A 27,493-nucleotide genomic window follows, 5' to 3' on the forward strand; every position below is an offset into this window, starting at 1 on the left:
TGTCTGTGCCAGCCTCTCTCCTCCTCCCCTGTCTGTGCCAGACTCTCTCCCCCTCCCCTGTCTGTGCCAGCCTCTCTCCTCTTCCCCTGTCTGTGCCAGCCTCCCCCCCCCCCCCCGTCTGTGCCAGCCTCTCTCCTCCTCCCCTGTCTGTGGCAGACTCTCTCCCCTTCCCCTGTCTGTGCCAGACTCTCTCCCCCTCCCCTGTCTGTGCCAGACTCTCTCCCCCTCCCCTGTCTGTGCCAGACTCTCTCCCCTTCCCCTGTCTGTGCCAGCCTCTCCCCCCCCCCCCGTCTGTGCCAGCCTCTCTCGCCCTCCCCTGTCTGTGCCAGCCTCTCTCCCCCTCCCCTGTCTGTGCCAGCCTCTCTCCCCCTCCCCTGTCTGTGCCAGCCTCTCTCCCCCTCCCCTGTCTGTGCCAGCCTCTCTCCCCCTCCCCTGTCTGTGCCAGCCTCTCTCCCCCTCCCCTGTCTATGCCAGCCTCTCTCCCCCTCCCCTGTCTGTGCCAGACTCTCTCCCCTTCCCATGTATGTGCCAGACTCTCTCCCCCTCCCCTGTCTGTGCCAGCCTCTCTCCCCCTCCCCTGTCTGTGCCAGCCTCTCTCCCCCTCCCCTGTCTATGCCAGCCTCTCTCCCCCTCCCCTGTCTGTGCCAGCCTCTCTCCCCCTCCCCTGTCTGTGCCAGACTCTCTCCCCTTCCCCTGTCTGTGCCAGACTCTCTCCCCTTCCCCTGTCTGTGCCAGCCTCTCTCCCCCTCCCCTGTCTGTGCCAGCCTCTCTCCCCCTCCCCTGTCTGTGCCAGCCTCTCTCCCCCTCCCCTGTCTGTGCCAGACTCTCTCCCCCTCCCCTGTCTGTGCCAGACTCTCTCCCCCTCCCCTGTCTGTGCCAGACTCTCTCCCCCTCCCCTGTCTGTGCCAGCCGCTCTCCCCTTCCCATCTCTATGGCAGTTTGTCACCTTCCCCTGTCTGTGCCAGACTCTCTCCCCCTCCCCTGTCTGTGCCAGACTCTCTCCCCCTCCCCTGTCTGTGCCAGACTCTCTCCCCCTCCCCTGTCTGTGCCAGCCTCTCTCCCCCCCTGTCTGTGCCAGACTCTCTCCCCCTCTCCTGTCTGTGCCAGACTCTCTCTCCCTCCCCTGTCTGTGCCAGCCTCTCTCCCCCTCCCCTGTCTGTGCCAGCCTCTCTCCCCCCCTGTCTGTGCCAGCCTCTCTCCTACTACCCTGTGCCAGACTCTCTCCCCCTCCCCTGTCTGTGGCAGACTCTCTCCCCCTCCCCTGTCTGTGGCAGACTCTCTCCCCCTCCCCTGTCTGTGGCAGACTCTCTCCCCCTCCCCTGTCTGTGGCAGACTCTCTCTCCACTGTCTCCCCTTTCCATCTGCACCAGACTTTCTACCCTCCTCTCTCTCTCTAATGTCTTTGTGCAGAGTACATTCTGATGAAACTGTCCATTAAGGAGCACCGTACACAGAAAACATGAAATTGCCATCTCTAGAGGTTATTCTGGAGCTTTTGCTCTTATCATAAGCAATGGTTGGGAGATTATTGCCCACATTTATCAAGCCCTGGAGAGTGATAAATTGCACGGAGATAAAGTACCAGCCAATCAGCTCCTAACTGCCATGTCACAGGCTGCGTTTGAAAAATTACAGTTAGAAGCTGATTGGATGGTACTTTATCTCTCTCCAAGACTTGATAAATCTGGGCCTATGTACAGGGCCGAAACTAGGGGGGGGGGGGCTAGGGGGGCAGGCGACCTGGGCGCCGGATTGGAGGGGGCGCCGAGACCCCTTAACACCCTCTCCCTATGCGCCAGTGCAGCGCCGCGGCACTTCTTTGTACTTTGAAACCCCCTTCTCCCTCCTCCCGAGTGCCCAGCTCGGGGGGGCGGGGTTTCGCGGAATGACGCGATTGCGTCGTGACGTCACGACGCAAACGCGTCATTCCACGAAACCCCGCCCCCCGAGCTGGGCACTCGGGAGGAGGGAGAAGGGGGATCCGCGCAGACGAGGAGGGAGAGGCGGCTGAAGAGCGGCGAGAACCGCTTCAAATGTAAGTCAGCCCCTCTCCCTCCCTCTCTCCCTCTCCCCACCACCTGCCGGAATGTGTAAAATGGGGACCTGTCTGCCGCAATGTGTAAAATGGGGACACTTTTTCTGCCGCAATGTGTAAAATGGGGACACTTTTTCCTGCCGCAATGTGTAAAATGGGGACACTTTTTCCTGCCGCAATGTGTAAAATGGGGACACTTTTTCCTGCCGCAATGTGTAAAATGGGGACACCTGTCTGCCGCAATGTGTAAAATGGGGACACCTGTCTGCCGCAATGTGTAAAATGGGGTCACCTGTCTGCCGCAATGTGTAAAATGGGGACACTTGCCTTTCGTACTGTGTAAAATGGGGACACGTGTCTGCCGCAATGTGTAAAATGGGGACACTTGCCAGCGTACTGTGTAAAATGGGGACACGTGCCTGCCGCAATGTGTAAAATGGGGACACGTGCCTGCCGCAATGTGTAAAATGGGGACACTTGCCTGTCGTACTGTGTAAAAATAAGAATTTACTTACCGATAATTCTATTTCTCGGAGTCCGTAGTGGATGCTGGGGTTCCTGAAAGGACCATGGGGAATAGCGGCTCCGCAGGAGACAGGGCACAAAAGTAAAGCTTTTACAGGTCAGGTGGTGTGTACTGGCTCCTCCCCCTATGACCCTCCTCCAGACTCCAGTTAGGTACTGTGCCCGGACGAGCGTACACAATAAGGGAGGATTTTGAATCCCGGGTAAGACTCATACCAGCCACACCAATCACACCGTACAACTTGTGATCTAAACCCAGTTAACAGTATGATAACAGAGGAGCCTCTGAAAGATGGCTTCCTAAACAATAACCCGAATTAGTTAACAATAACTATGTACAAGTATTGCAGATAATCCGCACTTGGGATGGGCGCCCAGCATCCACTACGGACTCCGAGAAATAGAATTATCGGTAAGTAAATTCTTATTTTCTCTATCGTCCTAAGTGGATGCTGGGGTTCCTGAAAGGACCATGGGGATTATACCAAAGCTCCCAAACGGGCGGGAGAGTGCGGATGACTCTGCAGCACCGAATGAGAGAACTCCAGGTCCTCCTTTGCCAGGGTATCAAATTTGTAAAAATTTACAAACGTGTTCTCCCCTGACCACGTAGCTGCTCGGCAGAGTTGTAATGCCGAGACCCCTCGGGCAGCCGCCCAAGATGAGCCCACCTTCCTTGCGGAATGGGCCTTAACAGATTTAGGCTGTGGCAGGCCTGCCACAGAATGTACAAGTTGAATTTTGTTACAAATCCAACGAGCAATCGACTGCTTAGAAGCAGGTGCACCCAACTTGTTGGGTGCATACAGTATAAACAGCGAGTCAGATTTTCTGACTCCAGCCGTCCTTTAAATGTATATTTTTAAGGCTCTGACAACGTCCAACAACTTGGAGTCCTTCAAGTCGTCTGTAGCCGCAGGCACTACAATAGGCTGGTTCAGGTGAAACGCTGATACCACCTTAGGGAGAAAATGCGGACGCGTCCGCAGCTCTGCCCTATGTCGAATGGAAAATTAAATAAGGGCTTTTATAAAACAAAGCCGCCAGTTCAGATACTCTCCCGGCCGAAGCCAGGGCCAGTAACATAGTCACTTTCCATGTGAGATATTTCAAATCCACATTCTTTAGTGGTTCAAACCAATTGGATTTGAGGAAATCTAAAACTACATTTAGATCCCACGGTGCCACCTTAGGCACCACAGGAGGCTGTATATGCAGTACTCCTTTGATAAAAATCTGGACCTCAGGGACTGAGGCCAATTCTTTTTGGAAGAATATTGATAGGGCCGAAATTTGAACCTTAATAGATCCCAATTTGAGACCCATAGACAATCCTGATTGCAGGAAATGTAGGAAAACGACCCAGTTGAAATTCCTCCATCGGAGCACTCCGCTGCTCGCACCACGCAACATATTTTCGCCAAATACGGCGATAATGCTTCGCGGTGACTTCCTTCCTTGCCTTTATCAAGGTAGGAATGACTTCTTCTGGAATGCCTTTTCCTTTTAGGATCTGGCATTCAAACGCCATGCCGTCAAACGCAGCCGCGGTAAGTCTTGAAAAAGACAAGTACCCTGCTGAAGCAGGTCCCTTCTCAGAAGTAGAGGCCACGGATCGTCCGTGACCATCTCTTGAAGTTCCGGGTACCAAGTCCTTCTTGGCCAATCCGGAGCCACTAGTCTTACTCCTCTTTGCCGTATAATCCTCAATACCTTTGGTATGAGAGGCAGAGGAGGAAACACATATACCGACTGGTACACCCAAGGTGTTACCAGCGCGTCCACAGCTATTGCCTGCGGATCTCTTGACCTGGCGCAATACCTGTCCAGTGTTTTGTTGAGGCGAGACGCCATCATGTCCACCATTGGTTTTACCCAACGGTTTAATAGCATGTGGAAAACTTCTGGATGAAGTCCCCACTCTCCCGGGTGAAGGTCGTGTCTGCTGAGGAAGTCTGCTTCCCAGTTGTCCACGCCCGGGATGAATACTGCTGACAGTGCTATCACGTGATTCTCCGCCCAGCGAAGGATCCTGGCAGCTTCTGCCATTGCCCTCCTGCTTCTTGTGCCGCCCTGTCTGTTTACATGGGCGACTGCCGTGATGTTGTCCGACTGGATCAACACCGGTCTTCCTTGAAGCAGAGGTTCCGCCTGGCTTAGAGCATTGTAGATTGCTCTTAGTTCCAGAATGCTTATGTGAAGAGACTTTTTCAGGCTCGACCACACTCCCTGGAAATTTCTTCCCTGTGTGACTGCTCCCCAGCCTCTCAGGCTGGCCTCCGTGGTCACCAGGATCCAATCCTGCATGCCGAATCTGCGGCCCTCCAATAGATGAGCCTCCTGCAACCACCACAGAAGGGATACCCTTGTCCTCGGCGACAGGGTTATCCGCAGGTGCATCTGAAGATGCGACCCTGACCATTTGTCCAACAGATCCCTTTGCATGGAATCTGCCGAAAGGGATTGCTTCGTAAGAAGCTACCATTTTTTCCCAGGACTCTTGTGCATTGATGTACAGACACCTTTCCTGGTTTTAGGAGGTTCCTGACCAGGTCAGATAACTCCTTGGCTTTTTCTTCGGGAAGAAAAACCTTTTTCTGAACTGTGTCCAGAATCATCCCCAGGAACAGCAGACGAGTTGTCGGCATTAATTGGGATTTTGGAATATTCAGAATCCATCCGTGCTGCTTTAGCACCTCTTGAGATAGTGCTAAACCCATCTCTAGCTGTTCTCTGGACCTTGCCCTTATTAGGAGATCGTCCAAGTATGGGATAATTAATACGCCTTTTCTTCGAAGAAGAAATACTATCTCGGCCATTACCTTTGTAAAGACCCGAGGTGCCGTGGACAAACCAAACGGCAGCGTCTGAAACTGATAGTGACAGTTTTGTACAACGAACCTGAGGTACCCCTGGTGTGAGGGGTAATTGGAACGTGGAAATACGCATCCTTGATGTCCAAGGATACCATAAAGTCCCCTTCTTCCAGGTTCGCTATCACTGCTCTGAGTGACTCCATCTTGAACTTGAACTTCTTTATGTACAGGTTCAAGGACTTCAGATTTAGAATAGGCCTTACCGAGCCATCCGGCTTCGGTACCACAAAAAGAGTGGAATAATACCCCTTCCCTTGTTGTAGAAGAGGTACCTTGACTATCACCTGCTGAGAATACAGCTTGTGAATGGCTTCCAAAACCGTCTCCCTTTCTGAGGGGGACGTTGGTAAAGCAGACTTCAGGAAACGGCGAGGTGGCTCTGTCTCTAATTTCAACCTGTACCCCTGAGATATTATCTGCAGGATCCAGGGATTTACCTGCGAGTGAGCCCACTGCGCGCTGTAATTCTTGAGACGACCGCCTACCGCCCCCGAGTCCGCTTGCGAAGCCCCAGCGTCATGCTGAGGCTTTTGTAGAAGCCGGGGAGGGCTTCTGTTCCTGGGAAGGAGCTGCCTGTTGCTGTCTCTTCCCTCGTCCTCTGCCTCGTGGCAGATATGAATAGCCCTTTGCTCTCTTATTTTTATAGGAACGAAAGGGCTGCGGTTGAAAGGTCGGTGCCTTTTTCAGTTGGGGAGTGACTTGAGGTAGAAAGGTGGATTTCCCGGCCGTAGCCGTGGCCACCAAATCCGATAGACCGACCCCAAATAACTCCTCTACGCATCGCCTGTCCACTGTCGTGTCCATAAAGCTCTTCTGGCCGAAATGGACATAGCACTTACCCGTGATGCCAGTGTGCAGATATCTCTCTGTGCATCACGCATATAAAGAAATGCATCCTTTATTTGTTCCAACGACAGTAAAATATTGTCCCTGTCCAGGGTATCAATATTTTCGATCAGGGACTCTGACCAAACTACCCCAGCACTGCACATCCAGGCAGTCGCAATAGCTGGTCGTAGTATAACACCTGCATGTGTGTATATACCTTTTTGGATATTTTCCATCCTCCTATCTGATGGATCTTTAAGTGCGGCCGTCTCAGGAGAGGGTAACGCCACTTGTTTTGATGAGCGTGTTAGCGCTTTGTCCACCCTAGGAGGTGTTTCCCAGCGCTCCCTAACCTCTGGCGGGAAAGGGTATAAAGCCAATAACTTCTTTGAAATTAGCAGTTTTTTATCGAGGCACCCCACGCTTCATCACACACGTCATTTAATTCTTCTGATTCGGTAAAAACTACTGGTAGTTTTTTCACACCCCACATAATACCCTGTTTAGTGGTACCTGTAGTATCAGCTAAATGTAACATCTCCTTTATTGCCAAAATCATATAACGTGTGGCCCTACTGGAAAATACGGTTGATTCGTCACCTTCACCACCGGAATCAGTGCCTGTGTCTGGGTCTGTGTCGACCGACTGAGGCAAGGGGCGTTTTACAGCCCCTGACGGTGTTTGAGGCGCCTGGACAGGCACTAATTGAGTGTCCGGCCGCCTCATGTCGGCAAACGACTGCTTAAGCGAGTTGACGCTATCCCGTAATTCCACAAATAAAGGCATCCATTCTGGTGTCGACCCCCTAGAAGGTGACATCCTCATATTTGGCAATTGCTCCGCCTCCACACCAATAACGTCCTCATACATGTCGACACACACGTACCGACACACAGCAGACACACAGGGAATGCTCTATACGAAGACAGGACCCACTAGCCCTTTGGGGAGACAGAGGGAGAGTCTGCCAGCACACACCAAAAAGCGCTATATATGACAGGGATAGCCTTATGATTAAGTGCTCCCTTATAGCTGCTTTTATATTAATATATTGCCATTTATTTTGCCCCCCCTCTCTGTTATACCCTGTTTCTGTAGTGCAGTGCAGGGGAGAGACCTGGGAGCCTTCCTGACCAGCGGAGCTGTGACAGAAAATGGCGCCGTGTGCTGAGGAGATAGGCCCCGCCCCTTTTCCGGCGGGCTCGTCTCCCGCTATTTAGTACATTTAGGCAGGGGTAAATATCTCCATATAGCCTCTGGGGCTATATGTGAGGTATTTTTAGCCTTTTTAAAGGTTTTCATTTGCCTCCCAGGGCGCCCCCCCCCCAGCGCCCTGCACCCTCAGTGACTGCCGTGTGAAGTGTGCTGAGAGGAAAATGGCGCACAGCTGCAGTGCTGTGCGCTACCTTAAGAAGACTGCAGGAGTCTTCAGCCGCCGATTCTGGACCTCTTCTTGCTTCAGCATCTGTGAGGGGGCCGGCGGCGTGGCTCCGGTGACCATCCAGGCTGTACCTGTGATCGTCCCTCTGGAGCTTCATGTCCAGTAGCCAAGAAGCCAATCCATCCTGCACGCAGGTGAGTTCACTTCTTCTCCCCTCTGTCCCTCGTTGCAGTGATCCTGTTGCCAGCAGGAATCACTGTAAAATAAAAAACCTAAGCTAAACTCTCTAAGCAGCTCTTTATGAGAGCCACCTAGAATTGCACCCTTCTCGGCCGGGCACAAAAATCTAACTGGAGTCTGGAGGAGGGTCATAGGGGGAGGAGCCAGTACACACCACCTGACCTGTAAAAGCTTTACTTTTGTGCCCTGTCTCCTGCGGAGCCGCTATTCCCCATGGTCCTTTCAGGAACCCCAGCATCCACTTAGGACGATAGAGAAATGGGGACACTTTTTCCTGGATATGAAATTTATGTTAGAAAAGGCAATTTTTCAGGTAAAAAAGTTCAGAAAGAGATATATATATATATATATATATATATATATATATATATAATATTTTTATTCATTTTTTTTTTTTTATTTTTTTTTTTGGGGGGGTGGGGGGGGGGTCAAATGACTACCTTGCCCCGGGTGACAAAAATCCTAGTTTCGGCCCTGCTATGTATCAATGAGGTATATATAGTCCTGCAGACAAACCAACACAGGTTGCTTGCCCAGCTGCTCTCATGCAGAACAGTACATACAGTTCTGCAGAACTGTTTGTACTGTTCTGCATGAGAGCAGCTGGGCAAGCAACCTGTGTTGGCGGAGCACGTTTGCCTTTAAGGGGAAGGATTCAATTAATGGTTCAGACAGGATATGCCGCTCAGGAACGGCACATAGAGGTGCAGAGGAACAGAAGTGAGGTTGGGCTATTGTAATAGGTGTGACTGTGACAGCAGAACACAGTGGTGCTGCACAGCATCACCATCAATTGAACTGCCCTCTAAGATTATAAAGATGGTTTAATATTTTTAGCATTTAATTGCATTGATAAGTTCTCAACAAGCATCATGAAATTAGTAAATTTTTTAGATATATTAAGTTTCACGCCTACTAAGGGCTTTTAAATTTCCAGTATAGACGGTGTAACGGTTACCATTACTGCCCTTACAGCACTGAGGTCATGGGTTCAATTCCTACTATTGCCCCATCTGTGTGGAGTTTGTATATTCTCCCCGTATTCGCGTGGGTTCCCTCAGGGTACTTCGGTTTCTTCCCACAATCCAAAAATATACTGGTAGGTTATCTGGACCTCGACAAGAAGTGCCCCTAGCGTGTAAGTGTGTGCGTGTACATGTGTTTAGGGCAGACCAGATGGGCCAAGTGCTTCTAATCTATGTTCTTCTCGTTTGTGTACATATTGTATTAGATTACCAGTGACCTTGACATCTGCGTAAAGTTGCTGTGTATATTTGAAGCTCCTTAATATTCTCATATGTATAATAATACTATTTTTTCAATACCCCACACCTATCACGGGCACAGCAGACCCGTAAATTATTTTACCATAATAGTTTATCGCAGGGGGTATCAGGCACTAGGGAGAATCCCGAGGAAATGTCAAATAATTGACGAGACAACAGAATTTTGCAAATAAAAAATACAGTATATAGGTGATAAATATCAGAGATGTCGATTGATTAGAATGAAATGCTAACGCTGAGGTGAAATGTGTATTTCTGGCATTATTCAGCTCGTGTGACAAAAGGCTACAATGTAAGAGCACGGAATTCAGTTTAGGACAATCCCGCCCTCTGGGAATAACACGGATGAGCTGATGCTGTTCTCACTTGTTTTGCAAATATCTATCTATACAAGGTATCACCACAGTCTATGTCAGAGGGACAACTACAGCGCAAACATTTGCTTAATCAAATGAGTTTGCTGTGGAGCAGTATATCGGCACGCGATTCCGAATTTTACATTTGCATTAAACACTATCCAAAAATTCTATTCAGATTCCAAATATATGGGGCAAATTTAACAACGAGTGATTTTCCAGTTATCACTCGTTACGAGTCTTAAATGGTGCTCCAGGCAATCAGATCCTAACTGTCATGAGCTGATTGGTTGGAGCACCATTTAAAATTCGTAACGAGCGATGACATGAATATCACTCGTTGTTAAATCTGCCCCATCATTTCTGCTCTTTAGGATTCCTCCATTAAATCACACAGCGTTAACAAAAATAACTTTGGGGGTAATTCAGACCTGATCGTTAGGCTGCGTTTTCATACAGCGGGCGCACAGGTCTAAACTGCGCATGTGTATGCACCGCAATGCGCAGGCGCGTCGCACGGGTACAAAGCGGATCGCCGCTCGGCGATGGGTTTGTGCAAGGGATCCATTCGCACGGGCGTTCGCAAAGAGAGTGACAGGGAGAGGACGTTTGTTGGTGGCAACTGACCGTTTTCTGGGAGCGTTTGGAAAAACGTAGGCGTGTCCAAGCGTTAGCAGGGAGGGTTCATGATGTCAATTCCGGTCCCAAACAGGCTGATGTGATCGCAGCGGCTGAGTAAGTCCTGGGCTGCGCAGAGTCTGCACAAGATCTGTTTGTACAGCTCTGCTACACATGCGATCGCACACTTACACAGCTAAAATACACTCCCCCTGTAGGCGGCGACTATCTGATTGCAGCGCTGCAAAAATCGCTTGCTAGCGATCAGGTCTGAATTACCCCTTTGTCCCCCTGTTTGCGCACAAGAGTACCAGTAATATTACACTGGGTATCGTGGCCCACTAGGGGATCATCACTAGTTGCCGAAATCATCTTAATTTCCCCTTCCTACAACTCCTGCGGTGGACAATCATTAGAGGGTGGTTTAAGTTATTTTATTTAATGAATGGAGCATGCACTATTTCGTTATTAAATGAAGGCACAAAGACACTTAGGGGTCTATTAACTAAGCCTTGGATGAAGATAAAGTGGCCAGAGATAAAGGGGGTAATTCTGAGTTGATCGCAGCAGCAAGTTTGTTAGCAGTTGGGCAAAACCATGTGCACTGCAGGTGGGGCAGATGTAACATGTGCAGAGAGAGTCAGATTTGGGTGGGTTATTTTGTTTCTGTGCAGGGTAAATACTGGATGCTTTATTTTTACAATGCAATTTAGATTTCAGTTTGAATACACCCCACCCAAATCTAACTCTCTCTGCACATGTTACATCTGCCCCACCTGCAGTGCACATGGTTTTGCCCAACTGCTAACAAATTTCCTGCTGCGATCAACTCAGAATTAGGCCCAAAGTACCAACCAACCAGCTAGTTGGGAGGAATTTCATCTCCGTCCACTTTATCTCTGCAAGGCTTAGGGGGTCATTCAGATCTGATCACTGGGCGCTAACTTTGCTGTCCTGCGATCAGATAGTCGCCGCCTCCAGGGGGAGTGTAAATTCGCTGTGCAAGTGTGCGATCCCATGTGTACACCGAGCTGCTAATATCCACTGTGTGCGGTGTGTGCGCAGCCCAGGATTTACTCCTACAGTGCGATGAGAACAGGCTGATCGGGGCCGGAGCTGACGTCACACACCCTCCCTGAAAATGCTTGGGCACACCTGCACTTTCCCTGACACTCCCAGTAAACGGTTACAACTCACACACAACTTCTTCCTGTCAATCACAGTGCGATCGGATTTTTGGCACCATTCTGTCGCTGACCGGCGATGCCCTTTGTTGTTGTTCGACGTGCGTGCGCATTGCAGTGCAAAAACGCACAGCAGGGATCAGGAATGAATCAGACCCTTAGTACATAGACCCCTTAATTAGTACTAGGGTCTCTATGCTTCATTTATTATTTCTGAGCCAGATGGTTCACCCTATACAGTGTTTCATTTAATCTAAATCTATAGGTGTAGCTATGGGGGGGGGGGGGGGTCATTGCCGTGGGGCACAGAAGCTTAGAAAGCCCCGGACCCAGGTCATATAGCCGTCTGCCAAGTTCCCGGAATTGCTTATTAAACAATTGGTTCCTGCCCGTTACCTGGTCTGAAAAGAAGGAATGGTCAGCACCAGATGGCAATCTCTGTCTCTCCCTCTCAGTAACGATCCACACTGATATGACTCGTCCCTGGGAGGGCACCGCAATGTTACATAATATGAGTGAGGGCAGAAACGTGGCACCGAAAGGTTGTACAGTATGAACTGGGAACACTATGGTGTGGCACAACATGAATTGGGGGCACTGTAATGTGGCATAGAATTAATTGGGACATTGTATGAACTGGAGGCAATACAGTGTGGCATAATATGAACTTGGGGTATAGTGTGGCATAATATGAACTGGGGGCACTAACGTGTGGCATAATAATAAATGGGGCACTAACGTGTGGCATAATAATAAATAGGGCACTACAGTGTGGCATAATAATAAATAGGGCACTACAGTGTGGCATAATAATAAATAGGGCACTACAGTGTGGCATAATAATAAATAGGGCACTACAGTGTGGCATAATAATAAATAGGGCACTACAGTGTGGCATAATAATAAATAGGGCACTACAGTGTGGCATAATAATAAATAGGGCACTACAGTGTGGCATAATAATAAATAGGGCACTACAGTGTGGCATAATAATAAATAGGGCACTACAGTGTGACATAATAATAAATAGGGCACTACAGTGTGACATAATAATAAATAGGGCACTACAGTGTGGCATAATAATAAATAGGGCACTACAGTGTGGCATAATAATAAATAGGGCATTACAGTGTGGCATAATAATAAATAGGGCATTACAGTGTGGCATAATAATAAATAGGGCACTACAGTGTGGCATAATAATAAATAGGGCACTACAGTGTGGCATAATAATAAATAGGGCACTACAGTGTGGCATAATAATAAATAGGGCACTACAGTGTGGCATAATAATAAATTGGGCACTACAGTGTGGCATAATAATAAATAGGGCATTACAGTGTGGCATAATAATAAATAGGGCATTACAGTGTGGCATAATAATAAATAGGGCATTACAGTGTGGCATAATAATAAATAGGGCATTACAGTGTGACATAATAATAAATAGGGCACTACAGTGTGACATAATAATAAATAGGGCACTACAGTGTGACATAATAATAAATAGGGCATTACAGTGTGACATAATAATAAATAGGGCACTACAGTGTGGCATAATAATAAATAGGGCACTACAATGTGGCATAATAATAAATAGGGCACTACAGTGTGGCATAATAATAAATAGGGCACTACAGTGTGGCATAATAATAAATAGGGCACTACAGTGTGGCATAATAATAAATTGGGCACTACAGTGTGGCATAATAATAAATAGGGCATTACAGTGTGGCATAATAATAAATAGGGCATTACAGTGTGGCATAATAATAAATAGGGCATTACAGTGTGGCATAATAATAAATAGGGCATTACAGTGTGACATAATAATAAATAGGGCACTACAGTGTGACATAATAATAAATAGGGCACTACAGTGTGACATAATAATAAATAGGGCATTACAGTGTGACATAATAATAAATAGGGCACTACAGTGTGGCATAATAATAAATAGGGCACTACAATGTGGCATAATAATAAATAGGGCACTACAGTGTGGCATAATAATAAATAGGGCACTACAGTGTGACATAATAATAAATAGGGCATTACAGTGTGACATAATAATAAATAGGGCACTACAGTGTGGCATAATAATAAATAGGGCACTACAATGTGGCATAATAATAAATTGGGCACTACAGTGTGGCATAATAATAAATAGGGCATTACAGTGTGGCATAATAATAAATAGGGCATTACAGTGTGGCATAATAATAAATAGGGCATTACAGTGTGGCATAATAATAAATAGGGCATTACAGTGTGACATAATAATAAATAGGGCACTACAGTGTGACATAATAATAAATAGGGCACTACAGTGTGACATAATAATAAATAGGGCATTACAGTGTGACATAATAATAAATAGGGCACTACAGTGTGGCATAATAATAAATAGGGCACTACAATGTGGCATAATAATAAATAGGGCACTACAGTGTGGCATAATAATAAATAGGGCACTACAGTGTGGCATAATAATAAATAGGGCACTACAGTGTGGCATAAGAACAGAGTGCACTGTGTTGATCAGTGCAAACCAGGGCACACCAATAGCGCATAACGTTAACTAGGGTACTACTACGGTTCCAAAATTTACTAGGGCACGACTATAGGGCTTAAAATGAACACCCATTAGGAGAGAGGTCTCTCTCTAGAAGCACTGGGGCGGAGGGCCCTTCAAAATGTTATTATGGGGTCCACAAATGTCTGACTATGCCCCTGCCTAAACCGTATGCGAGGAATACGTATATGACTGTGTGTAAGAATATGGTTGCGCAGAACAGTAGAAGTATTTTGCGTCTGAGGGTTAGAGCGGCAGAGAGTGTTTTCCATCCTCAGTGAGAAGAACGCGTAACAAGATATAATTCAGAACACATGTCGAAAACATTATTCCCAAAAATAACTCAGCGAACCTTTCATTTTCAGCAAAGCATGTAACCACTGCGGATAAAGCAGCCACATCTAAATAAAGACGCCGCTGAAATCACGGAACACCCAGATATTTTCCATGATCTCACTATAATTACAGCGACTAAAATAAAGCTCCGATACCAGCCTCATACTATGTTCATACATGTGTTTATTTTATATTTTATATGTTAGTGCCTATACATGTAACAAACGTTACCTTGTCTTATACACGGTGGAGTCACATTATTATGACCACCAGCTAATAGCCAGAGTGACCGCCGTGTGCGGCGCGGACAGCAGCTAGACGGGCTGTACTGTCATGTTAGACACACGTCTGGTAGCCCCCAGGATCACTGTGACGGTGAGCTGCTCCACTGTAGCGCATCGGTCGGTCCTCACCCACCTTCGCAGCCGACGTTCACCTCTCACATCAATGGCACGTGGTGCTCCGCAGTTTCCACGTCAGTTATTCGCAATGGTGCCATTTGTCCAGTCACGATACACCTTCACCGCAGCAGCACGCGGACAGGTCACACACTGCGCTGTGTCAGTAATACTGCCACCCTCGGCCCGAACACTGATCAGCCCTTTTTGCTTCTCGGATAAATCGCCCCTTTAACCCATGACAGCGACGAGTGATATGTATGCAGACAGCCTATCACGCGCCTTATAAACCCACCAAGCCAGCACACGACACGTGACGTCCTTCATGGGCTACGCGCTGCCGACGTCACATGTAGGAGGTGGTCATAATAATGTAACTCGACCGTGTAGAATCTCTGTAAACCAGGGGTAGCCAACCTTGGTCCTCGAGAGCTACCAACAGTTCATGTTTTCCAGGTCTCCTTACAGAATCACAAGTGAAGTAATTGGCTCCACCTGTGGCTCTTTTAAAATGTGTCAGTGAGTAATGAGTGCACCTGTGCTCCTGCTAGCTAAGCTGGAAAACATGAACTGTTGGTAGCGCTTAAGGACCAGGGTTGGCTATCACTGCTGTAAACTATAAAAGTATTATCCCTCTGCCGATCCTAAAGTGGCCCCAGTGCTGCAGTGCCCGGCCTGGTTTCCATTATAACCGGGAGCTGTATGTGGCAGAGATCTATACCGCGGTACAATACAGGTTTCTACATGGCTGCGATACGGCCACATGTATGAAGCTCCAGAAATCTACGGTTTCCGGCATTTGGGCCGAATGGCTAATACCATCATTAGATAGGCTACAGTGGGTAATCCTATTCGCTAAAATAACGCAAACTGGGCCAGCAAGGGATCCGAAGGGTCACTCTACGCCGGTAATGGCCGCGCGTTACATCAGCCAGGTCACAGACTCGGAAGTGATGACACAGCTGGGACAGCGGAGTATCGGTGAGCTAGTACCCCAGGGAGTGATGCGCCTACCTCTGTATTTTAGAGATCAGAACCGTCCGCCGGTCACACATACTGAACCCGCTGTACACAGGTGCAGTCTCTACCAGTGCTGCAAGTATGGCGGTACGGCGCACCGGTAAGAAATTCCCAGCCGGTACGCCGTACCGTCCACCATACCTGCAGCCCGATGCTGTGTTGTCACGATCCGGGTATCTGGACGCCATTACTTACCCTTCAGATGCCTCCTAAGGCTGGCTCAGCGTTCCAGGACCGGATCCCGCTGTTCCTGAGTTTCCACATGCAGAATGTCAGAGTGGTGATTTCATCAGCCGCGGCCTCCGCTGTGCCCGCGTGGTTAAATGTGCGCTTGTCAGTCTGGCGTCTCCTGTCTCCTGTGGCCGGCGTCGCCATTACTGTTTCAATTCTCACATGGATTACAAACCAAACTTCCCTCCAAGTGTCTGCATGGGCGCAGCCATCTTGGATTTTGTCATCTGATCATTTCCACCAATCTGCTGTCTGTATTGTTGATTTGCATAATTGCCTAGCCAACCCCTTCCTTGCTGCAGGTATAAGTAAGCTGTGCCTGAGCAAGGAAGTCGTCAGTGCTTTGGTTGTCTAACCTAGTTCCAGTTTGTCTCTCTCCTGTGGTTGTCTTCCAGGTTCCAGCTCCTGTCTCCAGACTTCTGCTATAGAGACCCGCACCAGCATTCCATCTGCGGTGTAGCCTGACTCTCCGATCCATTCTGGACTCACCTGTTTCCAGCTATAACAATCACCTGCTTCCAGCCCAGCTTCCAGCAGTGTACAGCTTCTCTTAAAGGGCCGGTGTCCTTTCTGCAGTTTACCACTCTCCACCGGTATTATTATTTCACCGCTCTCAAACAATCACCTGCTTCCAGCCCAGCTTCCAGCAGTGTATAGCTTCTCTTAAAGGGCCGGTGTCCTTTTCTGCAGTTTACCACTCTCCACCGGTATTATTATTTCACCGCTCTCAAACTCCAAACTTCATTATTATTTCATCGCTCTCAAGTTCGTTTATTATTTAACTGGTTCCAGCCAGTATCCACTCCGTACCAACAACAGTCTGGTTCCAGCCAGTATCCACAGCAGCCGTTTTACCTTCAGCAGCCCAGCCTTTCCTGGAACATCAGCTGGTACGATCCTGGGTTCTCTCCATTGCTACAGTCAGGCCTGGTAAGGACTTTCCAACTAGAAGATTATAAGAACTGTCTCACACTACCAGTGCCTGTGGCCCTTGCCACCCTGTAGTACCCAGGAATTGTATTTATCCTCTGTTGACTTTTATGTTTCCTTTTACTGCTGCTGTGTTACGGAGTTTGTCATAATAAACATCATTGACTTTTATCCTGGTTGTCGTGGTCACGCCTTCGGGCAGTTATTCTACATGTTACTTACATGTCTAGGGGTCTGATACAACCTCCCAGGTTCCGTTACATCTCAGCCCCTACAACTGAGGCTGCCTCCCGTCAGCTCAGGCCCTCAGTTGTGACAGTAAGCACTGACCAAATGAATCCAGCCGGAGACCAGGATCAAGCGGCCAGGCCGATGCAAGAACTGGCAGCCCGACTTGAACATCAGGAGGCTGCACAGGGCCACATCATCCGCTGTCTCCAGGATCTCTCTACACGGCTGGATGGGATTCAAACGACCCTCCGTGGACCTGGCACGTCCGGTGCGTCCACTACAGTAACACCAGCTGTAACCCCACCCACCTTACCCATTTCCAGTCCACATCGTCATCTTCCAACGCCAGCAAAATTTGATGGATCTCCAAGGTTCTGCAGGGGATTTCTCAATCAATGTGAAATCCACTTTGAGCTTCTACCTGGCAATTTCTTCAGTGACCGTACCAAAATTGCCTATATCATCTCCCTTCTCAGTGGCTCAGCCCTTGACTGGGCATCACCTTTATGGGAGAAGTCTGATCCCCTGCTATCCTCCTATACTGACTTTGTAGCTACATTCAGGCGCATCTTCGACGAGCCAGGCCGGATAACATCTGCTTCATCTGAGATTCTCCGTTTACGCCAGGGAACACGTACTGTGGGACAGTATCTTATACAGTTTAAAATCCTGGCATCCGAACTGGCATGGAACGACGAGGCCCTGTATGCTGCATTCTGGCATGGCTTATCAGAACGCATCAAGGATGAGTTAGCTACCAGAGACTTGCCCTCTAAGTTGGATGAGCTAATTTCTCTTTGCACGAAGGTTGATCTACGTTTCAGAGAGAGAGCAACCGAGCGAGGAAGATCATCTACTCCTAAATCTTCTGCTCCTCCTCCTCGTCAACCATCTCCATCCAAGGATGAGCCTATGCAAATTAGTCGTTCCCGTCTATCTCCCGCTGAGCGCCGAAGACGTCTCTCTGAGTCTCTCTGTCTCTACTGTGCAGCTCCGTCGCACACTATCAATGCCTGTCCCAATCGTCCGGGAAACTCCAGATCCTAGCTCGCCAAGGAGAGGGCCGGCTAGGAGTAATGATCTCCTCTCCATCTCCTCATGACTGTAACCTCCCAGTGTCGCTCCAAATTGCTCAACGTTACAGGAACGTCATTGCCCTCCTTGATTCCGGAGCAGCTGGGAATTTCATAACCGAAGCTTATGTTAAACGGTGGTCCCTACCCACCGAGAGACTGTCCTCGTCCATCTCTTTGACTGCCGTGAATGGCAGCAAGATTTTTGACGCAGTCATTTCCTTAAGGACTCTTCCAGTTCGTCTGAGAGTGGGAGTTCTTCATTCTGAGTATATTTCTTTTTTAGTGATTCCAAGAGCCACACATCCAGTGGTTTTAGGCCTTCCATGGCTCCGTCTCCACAACCCATCAATTGACTGGACGACTACGCAAATACTGGTATGGGGTCCCTCCTGTGCTGAGACTTGTTTAGCCAAAGTTCTTCCTGTTTGTTCTTCCTTCCCCAGGTCATCTGATGTTCTGCCTCCTCCATATCAAGACTTCACGGACGTGTTCAGTAAAGCCTCTGCCGATATCCTTCCTCCTCATAGAGAATGGGACTGCCCAATCGACCTCATTCCAGGGAAGGTTCCACCGCGAGGCCGAACTTATCCGTTGTCTCTGCCTGAGACACACTCCATGGTAGAGTACATCAAAGAGAACCTGGCGAAGGGTTTCATCCGACCATCTTCTTCTCCAGCCGGCGCAGGCTTCTTCTTCGTTAAGAAGAAAGACGGTGGTCTGCGTCCGTGCATCGACTACAGAGGTCTGAACGACATTACCGTCAAGAACCGATACCCTTTACCCCTGATTACCGAGCTCTTTGATAGAGTTAGTGGTGCAACTATTTTCACAAAGCTGGACTTGAGGGGTGCCTACAATCTCATCCGAATCCGTGAGGGTGACGAGTGGAAGACCGCCTTTAACACCCGTGACGGACATTATGAGTACCTCGTCATGCCCTTCGGATTGAGCAACGCTCCAGCAGTCTTCCAGCACTTCGTGAATGAGATTTTCAGGGACATCTTGTACCGCCATGTCGTGGTTTATTTAGACGACATCCTCATCTTTGCTAATAATCTCGAAGATCATCGTTTCTGGGTAAAAGAGGTTCTTTCCCGTCTCCGTGTCAATCACCTCTATTGTAAATTGGAGAAGTGTGTGTTTGAAGTTAAAACCATTCCGTTTCTAGGTTACATTGTGTCCGGTTCCGGACTAGAGATGGATCCTGAGAAACTCCAAGCAATCCAGAATTGGCCTATACCCTTAAGCCTCAAAGGGGTCCAGAGGTTCTTAGGGTTCGCCAATTATTATAGAAAATTTATACGAGACTTTTCCACCATCGTGGCGCCTATCACTGCATTAACCAAGAAAGGTGCTAATCCGTCCAAGTGGTCCGAGGAAGCTACACAGGCCTTTCACCTTCTGAAGCAACGGTTCATCTCTGCACCAGTTCTGAAACAGCCCGACACCGACTCTCCTTTTATCTTAGAGGTAGATGCCTCCTCCGTTGGAGTAGGAGCAGTGTTATCCCAGAGGGCCAAAGATGGACATCTACATCCTTGCAGTTTCTTCTCCCGGAAGTTCTCCCCAGCTGAGCGCAACTATGCCATTGGCGATCAGGAGTTGCTAGCCATCAAGCTCGCTCTGGAGGAGTGGAGATACCTGTTGGAGGGAGCTTCCCACTCAATCACCATACTTACCGACCACAAAAATCTTTTATATCTCAAAGGCGCACAATGTCTGAATCCTCGTCAGGCCAGATGGGCACTTTTCTTCTCTAGGTTTGACTTTAAACTCCAGTTCTGTCCGGGTTCTCAGAATCGTAAGGCCGATGCCCTTTCCCGCTCATGGGAGCAAGAAAATGAGTCCGAGTCTGCAGACAAGCATCCTATTATTAATCCGTTGGCATTCTCCACGGTAGGGATGGACTCTACGCCTCCACCAGGGAAAAGTTTTGTTAAGCCAGTTCTAAGGAAGAAGCTCATGCATTGGGCCCATGCTTCCCGTTTTGCTGGACATACAGGCATTCAGAAAACCCTTGAATTTATTTCTAGGTCCTACTGGTGGCCAACTCTGAAGAAGGACGTTATGGAATTTATTGCCTCCTGCCCAAAGTGTGCCCAACACAAAGTCTCCCGCCAGTCGCCTGCGGGGCAACTGGTTCCATTATCTGTTCCCCGTCGACCTTGGACCCATTTGTCGATGGACTTTGTTTCCGATCTACCTATCTGCAACAAGTTTAATACCATCTGGGTGGTAGTTGACCGGTTCACCAAGATGGCACATTTCATCCCTCTCACCGGTCTTCCGTCAGCTTCCAAGTTGGCTCAAGTGTTTATACAAGAGATCTTCCGACTTCACGGTCTTCCTGAAGAGATCATCTCGGATCGTGGAGTACAATTTGTAGCCAAATTTTGGCGAAGTTTGTGTCAAGCCCTCCAAGTCAAGTTAAAGTTTTCCACGGCTTACCATCCTCAGACCAATGGTCAAACCGAGAGGGTGAATCAGGACTTGGAGGCCTTCCTCCGTATATATGTGTCTTCCTCTCAAGATGACTGGGTTCAACTCCTTCCTTGGGCCGAGTTCAGCCACAACAATCAATACCATTCCTCATCTTCTTCTACACCATTCTTCATTAATTATGGATTCCACCCTAAAGTCCCAGAATTCCAACCGCTTCCCGCAACTTCTGTTCCAGCAGTGGATGTCACCTTGCGTCAGTTTTCAAATAACTGGAGGAACGTCCGCGCAGCCCTGCTTAAAGCCTCATTCAGGTATAAGAAGTTTGCCGATAGGAAGCGTAGAGCGGTTCCTGCTCTCAAGGTGGGTGATCGTGTGTGGCTGTCCACGAAGAATTTGAGGTTGAGAGTTCCCAGCATGAAATTTGCACCTCGCTACATCGGACCCTTCAAGATTGAACAAGTCATCAATCCTGTTGCCTACAGGTTACAGTTACCATCCTTCTTGAAAATACCCAGGACATTTCATGTTTCTTTGTTGAAACCGCTGATCCTGAATCGGTTTCATTCCGCACTTCCTCCAGCTCCCAAAGTTCAGACTCAACGGGGAGTAGAGTACGAGGTGACCAAGATTTTGGACTCACGTTTCCGTTACGGTCAGTTACAATACCTCATTGACTGGAAGGGCTATGGTCCTGAAGAACGCTCTTGGACCAATGCCTCAGACGTCCATGCTCCTGCCTTGGTCCGAAATTTCCACGCAAAGTTTCCTTTAAAGCTTAAGAAGTGTCCTGGGGCCACTCCTAAAGGGGGGGGTGCTGTCACGATCCGGGTATCTGGACGCCATTACTTACCCTTCAGATGCCTCCTAAGGCTGGCTCAGCGTTCCAGGACCGGATCCCGCTGTTCCTGAGTTTCCACATGCAGAATGTCAGAGTGGTGATTTCATCAGCCGCGGCCTCCGCTGTGCCCGCGTGGTTAAATGTGCGCTTGTCAGTCTGGCGTCTCCTGTCTCCTGTGGCCGGCGTCGCCATTACTGTTTCAATTCTCACATGGATTACAAACCAAACTTCCCTCCAAGTGTCTGCATGGGCGCAGCCATCTTGGATTTTGTCATCTGATCATTTCCACCAATCTGCTGTCTGTATTGTTGATTTGCATAATTGCCTAGCCAACCCCTTCCTTGCTGCAGGTATAAGTAAGCTGTGCCTGAGCAAGGAAGTCGTCAGTGCTTTGGTTGTCTAACCTAGTTCCAGTTTGTCTCTCTCCTGTGGTTGTCTTCCAGGTTCCAGCTCCTGTCTCCAGACTTCTGCTATAGAGACCCGCACCAGCATTCCATCTGCGGTGTAGCCTGACTCTCCGATCCATTCTGGACTCACCTGTTTCCAGCTATAACAATCACCTGCTTCCAGCCCAGCTTCCAGCAGTGTACAGCTTCTCTTAAAGGGCCGGTGTCCTTTCTGCAGTTTACCACTCTCCACCGGTATTATTATTTCACCGCTCTCAAACAATCACCTGCTTCCAGCCCAGCTTCCAGCAGTGTATAGCTTCTCTTAAAGGGCCGGTGTCCTTTTCTGCAGTTTACCACTCTCCACCGGTATTATTATTTCACCGCTCTCAAACTCCAAACTTCATTATTATTTCATCGCTCTCAAGTTCGTTTATTATTTAACTGGTTCCAGCCAGTGTCCACTCCGTACCAACAACAGTCTGGTTCCAGCCAGTATCCACAGCAGCCGTTTTACCTTCAGCAGCCCAGCCTTTCCTGGAACATCAGCTGGTACGATCCTGGGTTCTCTCCATTGCTACAGTCAGGCCTGGTAAGGACTTTCCAACTAGAAGATTATAAGAACTGTCTCACACTACCAGTGCCTGTGGCCCTTGCCACCCTGTAGTACCCAGGAATTGTATTTATCCTCTGTTGACTTTTATGTTTCCTTTTACTGCTGCTGTGTTACGGAGTTTGTCATAATAAACATAATTGACTTTTATCCTGGTTGTCGTGGTCACGCCTTCGGGCAGTTATTCTACATGTTACTTACATGTCTAGGGGTCTGATACAACCTCCCAGGTTCCGTTACATCTCAGCCCCTACAACTGAGGCTGCCTCCCGTCAGCTCAGGCCCTCAGTTGTGACATGTGTAAGGGGAGGAGAGCGCGATGCAGCGCCTCTCCTGCCCCTCAATGCTCTGTGATGTGTCCGGTCTCCAGCGGTGGCAGCGGAGTGAATCTCAATAAGGCACCGGCTTGTTAGACAATCAGAGTTCGTGGACCAGCAGCTGTGGCTCCCGATTGGCTGCCAGTCTGCAAGCTCTGATTGACTAACGAACCGCCACCTCATTTGAGATACCCGCCGCCGGAGACCGGACTTTACAAGCATCGAGGGGCAGGAGAGGCGCGCGCTGCGCTCTCCTCCCCTCACACAGCACACACAGAGGCAGCGGTGAGCAGCAGGGGGGGGGGGCACAGTGGGGCAATGTGTATCTGCCACCGTGGGGGCATTTGTGCATCTGCCACCGTGGGGGCATATCAGGCACTGTAGGAGCATATCTGGCAAGGTGGGGGCATATCTGGCACTGTAGGAGCATATGTGTATCCGGCACTAATGGGGTCATATGTGTACCTGGCCCCCCCATATGTGTATCACGCTCCCATTTTCATTGGCCACGCCCCATGTGGAATTTGGCCACACCCTTTTTTTGGCGCACACACAGTACCTATAAGACATTTTTTCTACTTGCACCACTGGGCTCTACTAGTAGGACTGGCAGGAATGCAGGAACGGATGGGAACGGATGGGAATGGAGAGGCCGGATGATGGAAAATTGTGACTTTGAGGTCTGTGTTATGATCTGTGGACAATCCCCCTCATGAATTCCAACGTGTCCATTTCCTTGTCGTATCTTAGAAGTGACAGTAGTGACGGGGAGTCTGACAGTCTCCATTCCAGGGTCGCATTCAGAGCCGGCCATAGGCATAGGCAAACTAGGCTATTGCCTAGGGCATCTGCTGATTAAAATGATATGCGGCATGCCTATATTCTGTATGTAGCATTTCATATGCAGATACAGCCACAGTCACACACAGTATATAGGCATGCTGCATATCATTTTAATCAGCAGAAGCTGCTTGTGCATCCTAGCCACATAGCAATGCAAATAAGATGCATTTTCATTAAAAAAAGGTGCCCGACGTTAGCATTGATGCAATATTTATGAGGACACATCTTTATCCAAGCAGAGGCAGAGGTCACAGTGTTAGTGGCAGTGTGAGTGCTGTGTGCATGTGAGTGGGTTGGTTGTGCAGTAGTGTTCAGAATATGTGTAAGGAGCATTATGTGTGTCATGTAAAAATGCATTTATAATGTGCACCATATGTGTAAGGGGCACTATGTGTGTCATTATGTGTATAAGGGCATTAATAATGTGCAGCATATGTGTAAGGGGCACTATGTGTGTCATTATGTGTATAAGGGCATTAATAATGTGCGGCATATGTGTAACAGGGAACTACTGTATGTGTGTCATTATGTGTATAGGGGCACTAATAATGTGCAGCAAATGTGTCATTATGTGTATAAGGGCATTAATAATGTGCGGCATATGTATAGGGGACATTATGTGAAAAAGGGCATTAATAAAGGTTGCCATAATGTGTAAGGCGCATTATGTTTATAAGGACATTAATGTGTCTCATATGTGTAAGGGGCATTACTGTGTGGCATTATCTGTATAAGGTGCTCTACTATGTGGCGTTGCGTATAGAAAGGGCACTACTGTGTCGTCTAATGTGAATAAAGAGCAATTCAGTGTGATGTAATGTGAATAAGGGGCTCTACTGTGAGGAGTAACGTTTATAAGGTAATGTGATACTACTGTGGGATGTAATATGAATTATGGACACTATCGCATGATAAAATGTGAATAAAGTTGCAGTACTGTGTGGCGTAATAGGAATTGGGGTTACTATTGTGTGGCCATGCCCCTTGCCAGCAAAAACACACCCCTTTTTGGGCTGTGCGCCAAATGTGCGAACTGTTCCTATTTAAAATATAGGGGGTACAAACACGAAAATAAGGACTGCTATAGGTGAGGGGTGATGGAGCTGGGAAAGAGGTGCAAGGTCAGAGGCGGAACTAGCGGGGGTGCTAGGGGGCACCAGCCAAAATCTTGCCTAGGGCATCATATTGGTTAGGGCCGGCTCTGGTCGCATTGGTAATATGAGGTTCCTATTCCATTGGTACAACTGTGCCCCGTGGTGTATTTTCCATGAGGTGTCGTTAGTGTTACCATGGACACTGGTGTTTCTATTCATTTCCTACATGTGAATTCTGGCACGCTACTTTCTCCGTGCTTAGCACTTGCTGCAGGTAGACGCACCGGGAAGCCGACAGTAGACTGTTGTTCGTTATGTATTACCGCTGTCCGTATCCCGACGGCGGCACCTCGCCCACCAGTGGGCACGCTGGATGTTAAACAGCTAAATTCAGCTGCACTGTAACATCGGTTGCTGATCAGAAAGCTGCCGTTCACAGGTAAAAAACACTGCCGTCAGAAAAGAACATCGATGGTGTTAAATCATTGGGGATCGATGTTCATCCCTAACTGATTCCTATAGCAACTACTATCGCTGAGAGCAAATGTTTTCACACCCTGCCCACGCTGCCACCCTGACGTTCTATTGGATTCACTGGTTTTCCTCTAGAATCCCATTTCGGTAAATGGAGGCGCACGTTAGCAGCATCCTGAGTGGGCATCTAACGCTTTATGGCACATCCTAAGGGGTCTATTCATGAAGCAGTGAACGAAGAGGAGGAGTGACCCAGTGGAGAAGTTGCCCATGGCAACCAATCATTACTGAAGTGACATTTATAATTTGCATACTACAAAATTATACAGAGCAGCTGATTGGTTGCCATGGGCAACTTCTCCACGGTAGATGCTAGATTCAAGTGGCCTAAGGGACCTTTTACGTCAGGGGGAGGAGCCATGACACAAGGGGGAGGAGCTAGGCCAGCGGGATAGTTCCTCTACTGTCCACACCACCAACTATTATCTTTAGTAACCCGGTGGCGAGCCCACGAGGGTACTATTTGGGTACCCTGTTCTGCCATAGCTCCTCCCCCTGGTGACGTGTCTCCTCTCCTAGTGACGTCAGAAGGTCCCTTCTCCCACTCCGATTTAGAACCAACCACTTCTCCACAGGCTCTCTTCTCCACTTTTTTTCACTGCTTCATGAATAGACACCTTAGTCTTTGAGAAGCAGGAAAATGTGAAAGGAAGTTACAGATGAGAAACAAACAGGGCTGGTCAGAAAACCTGCAAACACCAATCTACAGGGCATTATGTGTAACACGGTCAACACAAGACGGCAAATACCCCAAAGAAACCAAGACATTAATAATGAAGAAAGTGAGATCTATTATTAGCTGCAGTTAGGCCGTGCGTCTGGCGCTGTACGGCACTTTACATTTCAGTGGTTTTTACCAACCAAACCTAGCAATACTGGAAACACGGCCACACACAGCACAATAATCACAGCAACATAATAATAATCATTATCATCATCATAACCGAAACAGCAGTCATCTGAAACTCAGGTATGTTCTGTACTGTGTCTAGCAAATGAAAGTAACATGAGATAAGTGGCTCGCGCTGATCGAGAATCAACTATTACTGCTCCTTATGTGTGTGTATAGTTTTATATATAGATATACTGTATGTCCTTAATGGGCTCCAGGGATATGTGTGTGTGTGTGTGTGTATATATATATATATATATATATATATATATATATATACACACACACACACACACACACACACACAAATACAGTATCTGCAGGGCTGTATCTCTGGAAGTGACAATGATACAGCACTCCAGGGGTGTGTGTGTATATATATGTGTATAGTATATATATACTGCATGTCCATTATGAGCTGGAGGACTGTATCTCTGGAAGGGACAAGGAGGGGTGTGTGTGTGTGTGTGTGTGTGTGTGTGTATATATATATATATATATATATATATATATACACACACACACTGTATGTCCATCATGACCTGGAGGGCTGTATCTCTGGGAGTGACAATAACGCAGCACTCCAGGGTTAGTAGATCATTAGGAATAACAAGTCTCAGCACTGTACCTCGTAGTCCGGAATTTGCCCCCTCCTGTGGCTTCCTGAGTGGTACCTGGCAGATTGCAGCCCCCTGCCCAGCAGCAGTCACAGGGCTGGTTACTGTGGAGTATGTCACGAGTGGGCTTACAGCACATTCATGTCACAGGGATCGTCATGCTGAGTGGGGGGATGCAGCAGAGAGAGAGAGACCATGCAGGAAACGCCGAGACTCCTTCCTCCGGCTGCTGCTGCTGTGTGACACAATGTATCACAGACTCCTCCTAGCCTGGTGAGACACTGACAGCGCTGACACTGACTGGGCGGGGCCTGGGGGCGGGGCTCCTTCCTCTGGCTGCTGCTATGTGTTACAGTGTATCAGTGACAGCGCGGCCTGGGAGGGGCTTGGGGCGGGGCTGCTGCTATGTGATACAATGTATCAGTGACAGCGCGGACTGGGCGTGGCCTGTGGGCGGGGCTATATACATATCTGATTCTCTATAGATATATGGCAGGCAGAGGTGCCGGTCTCTCTGTGGGCTCCTTCCCCCTCACTCACTGGTAGTTATATAATGAACTGACATTTCCAGTTACAGAAGAAACGCCCTCTGGCCGGGTTACAGAGGCATGCAGCACCCTGGCCTGTGAGTACAGGCATGGAAAGCAGGGGGAGGAATGTGTAACACATTACCTGGCTCTCTGCCTAGCTCAGACTTGTCTTACAGCAGTTTCCAAACCTCAGTCTTGTCACCTTATGGTCCTGATGCAGAGATGGATGCAGCAGACATGGCGGTGGCTGGGCCTTTTGC

At 48.4% G+C, this 27,493-nt stretch overlaps 1 protein-coding gene across 1 annotated transcript in view; it reads right to left on the reverse strand.

Annotated features, from left to right (window-relative positions):
- Positions 1 to 27,024, reverse strand: part of INPP1 (inositol polyphosphate-1-phosphatase) — a 57,625-nt gene extending 30,601 nt beyond the window's left edge. The window contains exon 1 of the mRNA XM_063932741.1: positions 26,715 to 27,024. The gene's annotated coding sequence lies outside the window, so the exon portion shown is untranslated. The remainder of the gene's footprint in view (positions 1 to 26,714) is intronic.
- Between the last annotated feature and the right edge of the window lie 469 nt (positions 27,025 to 27,493).

The sequence above is a fragment of the Pseudophryne corroboree genome, chromosome 7, assembly GCF_028390025.1.
Source record: "Pseudophryne corroboree isolate aPseCor3 chromosome 7, aPseCor3.hap2, whole genome shotgun sequence".
In the NCBI taxonomy this organism is placed as follows: Eukaryota; Metazoa; Chordata; class Amphibia; order Anura; family Myobatrachidae; genus Pseudophryne; species Pseudophryne corroboree.